Raw genomic sequence first — 6,000 nt, forward strand, 5'->3', positions numbered from 1 at the left:
ACACCGATGGATGCCACGGTCCTATTATGCATAGTATTTTTGCGGTTACCATAGGAACATCATAGACGAAGAACATGTTGCATGACAAAAGAAATCAACATGTAATAGGAACATTCTAGTCAGTTTGATCTAAAGGGTTTTAATCCCAAGGAAAAAAATAAAACAAACTGAGCAACACGACTCTCCCCCCCACCCCCCAAAACCAACTCACAGCACCCAGAAAGAACCCCACCCGATCCCTGAGATACAAATTCTGGTTTTGAACCAGGAAAGCTCCCTGGGGCTCCGGAGGGAAGCAGCCCACGTTTTCCAGAGCTTCCTCACTGTCTCCTACTCCTGTCCCCTGACTCTCCTGAGCTCTCTCTCTCTCTCACCACAATCCATTCAGAGCTTTTCAGGAGGAATCAAGCCAAATTGGGGGGGGGGGGGGTGAGGGAGGGAGAAGGAGGAGGGAAATAACAAAAGGAAAAAAAAAAGAAAGCAAACATCATCTCCCACAAATGCAAAGTTTTCTGGAAATAGCATGAAAAGAACATACCTCGTGTCTGGAAGACCTTGACATGAGGACTTGGGAATCAGAAACTGAAAGGGAGAGAAAGCCAGAGTGAGGGATCAGAAATTGCCACTAGTTTACATGAGCTCTTAAGTCAGCCAACACTGGGAAGAAAGCTAGACTCCACCCATGGGGTGGACCCTTAGGAAAAAAAGTGGTCCTCAGCTGACGTCTCTCCCCACCCCATGTCACTTCCTTTTAAAGCTACGATTTAGCGGTTATAGAGAGGGAAGGAAGATACTAGCGGGTGTAATCTGACTCATCCTTTCCCCCCTTCTAATTAGGGTAAGGAAGCGTGGTGCGCTTTGGCCTCATGTTTGAAATCACCACTATGGACCCTTCCCAGAATCAAGACAAAGCCAACTGAAATAAATGGTTCTCCTTCTTTCCCCCCTTCCTCTGCTTTCCTCCTCTTCTTCCTCCCCTCCCCCAAATCCTGTTGCATTGCTTTGCAGAAATGGCTCCCTGAGCCTGAGGGCCAGCCGGCCCCAGCCCCTGCATCATGGTGACCCGAGCATGTTCCCAAACTGGCTCATAATTCATTCAGCGGCGATACAATCAATTTGGTTTAGAAAACACCATGTTCCGCTCCATCCTCTCCTCCACACGATGGTCCCATGCCTTTTTGTGAGAGAACACACTGCACGTTTCAGCCACTGGTGGGGTTACAGCCCCATGACCACAGAATTGTTTTTAAGTAAATAAAAAAAGCTCCATGGAGAACACGATGCACCTTCACCAAATTATATTTAGAGCCCAAGAAATCAAATTAAATTAAACCCTGTTCTCACCCCCCCCATACAAGAACCAAGGTCATTCACCTTTCTATACATACATTAAACTCATATATATGCAGAAGGAGGAGGCCTGTGTAAAATGCCTCGGATAAAAGAGAGTGCTTCCAGGACTAACTTTACTCAGGAAAGAAAAGTAAAAAGATGAAGGGCTTTGAAAGCAGTTACAACTGTTGGGTTTCTGACATTCCTAGGTAAAAGAGCTATCTTAAAAGGTAAATAGACAACAACCTTCACAGTGGGTGGCCTGGACTTTTGATTATTCAACCACAAAGGGTCTATTAAAGGGGAGTATTTGACTCACTTGGTATTTTAATTTTCAGTTGAAAATAAGTAAAATCCCATATTAATGCATTTTTTACAAAGAATACATTGCCCTTGCACCTTCTCCTATCCCCATTCCCTTTTAATAGCCTTTCCTGCAATATTCATTTTTAATTCTTTAGATACTATGTTGTTCAGTGCTTCCCAATGCATATCCACCGCCAAGAGAATATTGGTGTTTTTAAAAAATGCTTTCATTTCAAGGAGATGCTCTGAGTTGAAGAAATTCTCCTATTTTAAGTAAACAAACTAGGTCTCTTCTTATTGTTTAATTCTGACCAATTCAGTGGTCATTTAAAGAACTTAACAAATTATAGAAATTGATGGTTCAGCTCTATAGGTTGTTCATCTAATTGCCTTTTGTAGCTGGGACAACAGCCATTCTCCATTCAGTTTTTCCTCTGTGGATCATTAGGCCAAACTCTTTGAGTAGTCAAGTGTTTCATTCTAGGAGGCTACACAGTATTACACTCAGCACAATTTCATCCCTAAACAGTTATCTTCTAACTTCAAAAACAAAAGATGCAAGGTCTTGTACACACACTGGAAGGACCTTCTGTGGTGAAATATATGGGAAGATTTGGACTTAAGTCAGAAAAGGTTAACAGGCATCAATGAGATGCTGTTGCATTATTGGAGGGAATTTGCCCAACAATAATATCCCAGATTCATTTATAGTTATGGTTCAATTAAATTTGCAGTGCAAATTGGCACAGTGAATAGAGTGCTGAGCCTATCTGTGAGACAACTGGGCAAGTCATTTAATTTCTTTGTGACTCAGTTTCTGTATCTAAAAAAAAGATAATCACAGCATGGAATTGATGGAGGTTCAAATGAGATATTTGTAAAGCAATTAGCACAGAACCTATCATCTTGTATGAACTATAGAAATATTGATTCTCTTTTTCCATCCTTCCAATTCAGTTCAACATATATTCATTAGGAATTACCATATAAAAATATATACATCATTGTTCTAGGGATGTAAAGATGGAGTCAAAGATACTAACTCTACATTCTTGTAGTTTAGAGTTGACTGAGGAGTCAAGACAGCTATACAAATAACTGAACAACTGTCAAGATGTATTAAGTATATAGACAAGTTCAAAAGAGAAAAAATGAGAGATTCAAGGAAAAGGAGTTGAGCAATTCCACAATTTCAAGAAGGAATCCAAACCAAGTGAGAAATGTGCACATCAGAGAAAGGCTGAAAGAGCTTCAGAAATTGCTGGTAATTCAGTTAGTCAAGAAGGTAGAGTATAAGTATTAGAATGTACATAAGAAAAAAGAACCCACTGGAAAAGTGATTGAAGTCAGAGTGTGAAACATTTTCATGCCAGGCTAAAAAATACTTGAGGGGATAAATGAATGCAGAAAAGACTTTTTAAAAAGGTTTTTGAACAGTGACCTCAAACCTGGGCACTAAAAAGATAATTCAATGGTTTTAAGGATGGATTGGAGAGGGGAGAGATAGGCTGTACTAAAGTAGTGACAATGACCTGAAAAGAGGTGCCAGATATAAGGGACATTGGAGAACTGACATTTACATAGTGTTTTGAGATTTTTTTTTAATATTTTACATATATTTTCTCAACTGATCCTCACATTGACTTAAAGATCAATGTTATTATCCTTGTTTTACAGATTAGGAAACGGATTAAAAATGGTCAAGTGACCTGTTCAGAGTGACACAAGCAATCTGAAATAGGATTCAAATCCAAGTCTTTCTGATGTTAAGTCTAGCACTCTATGTCATTGACAAAAAATCAAGAAAATTTGGTTAACTGGTTGATGTTGATAGGAAAAAGAAGAATCCAAGCTTATTGAGATGATTGAGGAAAGTGGTGATGTCATTGACAAAAATAGTAAAGAGAAGGCTGAATAGGTATTGTAAGGGATTTAATAAATTCAATTTAGAACATATTGAGTTTTAGGCATTATTGGAACATCAAGTGACATCAAGCAGGCAATAAAAAGTATGGGACTGTAATTCAAGGAGGGGAGAGTTTGAAACTAGTAATACAGGTTTCCTCAAAATGTTAGCAATGAAGACATGGGAATAAATGAGATTACAAAGGAAAATATCACATAGAGAGAAGATTAACAGAAAGATAGTTTCCATATATATATGAATACGTATACACACATATTATGGAATAGGGAGGAAGAAGTCTGTGAAGAAGTCAGAAATGAGGAGAATGTGGTGTCATGGAACAACACTGACAATAAAGACTCAATTATATATTGTTGACAATAACAGACTGTGCTTTCTTCACATCAGTTGTGTCCAAACATTGGTGACCCCATTTTACAGATTAAGAAACTAAAGTATAAAGTTAATCGTCTAGAACCATATCTAGAAAGTGTCTGATGAAGGATTTGAACTCAAGTCTTCCAGACTACAAGTCTAGAACTCTATTATGTCACCTATCTGCATCTGAGGCCATCAATCCATGCCCTGTTACTGGACCATGATGACTTTAGAGAAGAGAGTATGGCTGATGGATTTGCACAGCTTTGCCTAACTTCAATCTCATTCACTTGCAAGTCAAGACATCACCCTCCTAATAGCATTGCACCTCTTCAAGAATGAAGGATGAACAGCAACAATATTTGCCTACTAGATTGAGAAATAAGTGGGTAATTAAGAAAAGGAAACATTGAGTAGAGATCATTCTTTTCAGAAACCTGGCAATGAAAGGGAAGAAAAAAGACAGAATGATAATCTGAGGGGATAAATGGATGCAGAGAAGCTTTTTTTTTAAGGAAAGAAAAGACTTAATAGAAAAGGAAAAAGTAAAAAGACAGGCTGAAGGGGAAAAAGAGAGGAAATGACTGATGGAACTGCATCTTGATAAAGACTGGAGGGAAATATTTTATAAATTAAAAAAAATAAAAACAGGAGGGAATCAATTAACAATAATTTGTTAAGTGAGACGTGCTAAGGATGCATATATACAAAAAAAAGGAATAAATTCCTGGATCAAGGGTGCAAATAGAGGAGAATTGGTTGAGGAGAAACACTTCATCCCTAGACTAGAGGGAAAGGGAAGAAAATGGATGAAGACAGAGAAATATTTTGAGGTTTGTAAAAAGTAAAATATCTTAGATGGTCTTAATCTTTTCAGTAAAGAGTGAGACTACTGCCTTTAAAAGAATTCAAAGATGTTAAAATAAAGCACCTAAAGAGACAACTGAGAATAAATTCTATGTTGAGTATGATTAGCAATCAGGAAGCAGTCAGGACAAAGGTAAAAGTTAAATAATAGTTTTTTGAAGGGGGATTTTTATCACCTGATTTTGTGTTTTTTTTCTATCACCTGTGTAACTCAAGAGTGAAATAAGCATGGGTACACTGGAGTCACTTGGAGCTAGTTCCAAAGAATCAGCTGTTAAAATTTCAGTATAAGCATTTATACCTTGAAAACTGGCAAACACTACAGATTCATTATTTTGTAGGTTGGCTCATCTTAAGAAAATGATGGAGAAATCATGTTGCTGTAGATTGTACTTAAAAATGCATCGTGGGAAGGGGTAGAATGGATAAAGTGCCAGGCCTGGAGTCAGAAGGACCTGAGTTCAAATGTAGCCTCAGACACTTAATAATTACATAGCTGTGTGACCTTGGACAAGTCATTCAACCCCACTGCCTTGCAAAAAAAAAATGCAATAGGTGGTGCAGTGGATAGAACACTGGCCCTGGAATCAGGAGAATCTGAGTTCAATCCCAGCTTCAGACACAATACTTACTTAGCTGCATGAACTTGGGCAAGTCATTTAAACAGACTGATTTGTCAAAAAAAGTTTTGTGTATATATATTTTTACTTTTTACATGCCTTCTATTTTATTTTTATATATAATTTGTTATTCCTTTATAAATATATAATAAATTTATGTGAATTTATTTTTTCCTTTTTTTCTCTTCTCTTCTCCCCCCCCCACTCACCCTAAAGATGGCTACCATTATATATAATTATATGTGTACTGTGCTATTGTTTGTCCTTCTTAAAGAAGATCATGGCATCAGGGAGGGGATGCCTTGATAAGCAAATGAATTGGATTTGATTGAGGGGGTGTTGTGCTGTCACCAGTCTTACTTTCTGCTCTGGAGCCATCTGAGTCCAGTGGTTGGGTATGGATCAGAACAACTGGAAATGACCCTGGATGTAAGGCAATCAGAGTTAAGTGACTTGGCCAAAGTCACACATCTAAGTTTCAAGTGTCTGAGGCCAATTTTAAACAGGTCTTGACTCCAAGACTGGTGCTCTATCTACTGCTCTACTGCAAGACACAAACACACACACACACACACACACACACACACACAC

General features: G+C 38.2%; 1 protein-coding gene across 3 annotated transcripts in view; it reads right to left on the reverse strand.

Annotated features, from left to right (window-relative positions):
- Positions 1-663, reverse strand: part of AGPAT4 (1-acylglycerol-3-phosphate O-acyltransferase 4) — a 165,740-nt gene extending 165,077 nt beyond the window's left edge. For all 3 annotated transcript variants that reach the window (XM_074187993.1, XM_074187989.1, XM_074187990.1), the window contains exon 1: positions 539-663. The gene's annotated coding sequence lies outside the window, so the exon portion shown is untranslated. The remainder of the gene's footprint in view (positions 1-538) is intronic.
- Positions 664-6,000: the final 5,337 nt, after the last annotated feature.

Source organism: Macrotis lagotis, chromosome 5 (genome assembly GCF_037893015.1).
Source record: "Macrotis lagotis isolate mMagLag1 chromosome 5, bilby.v1.9.chrom.fasta, whole genome shotgun sequence".
NCBI classification, from domain to species: Eukaryota; Metazoa; Chordata; class Mammalia; order Peramelemorphia; family Peramelidae; genus Macrotis; species Macrotis lagotis.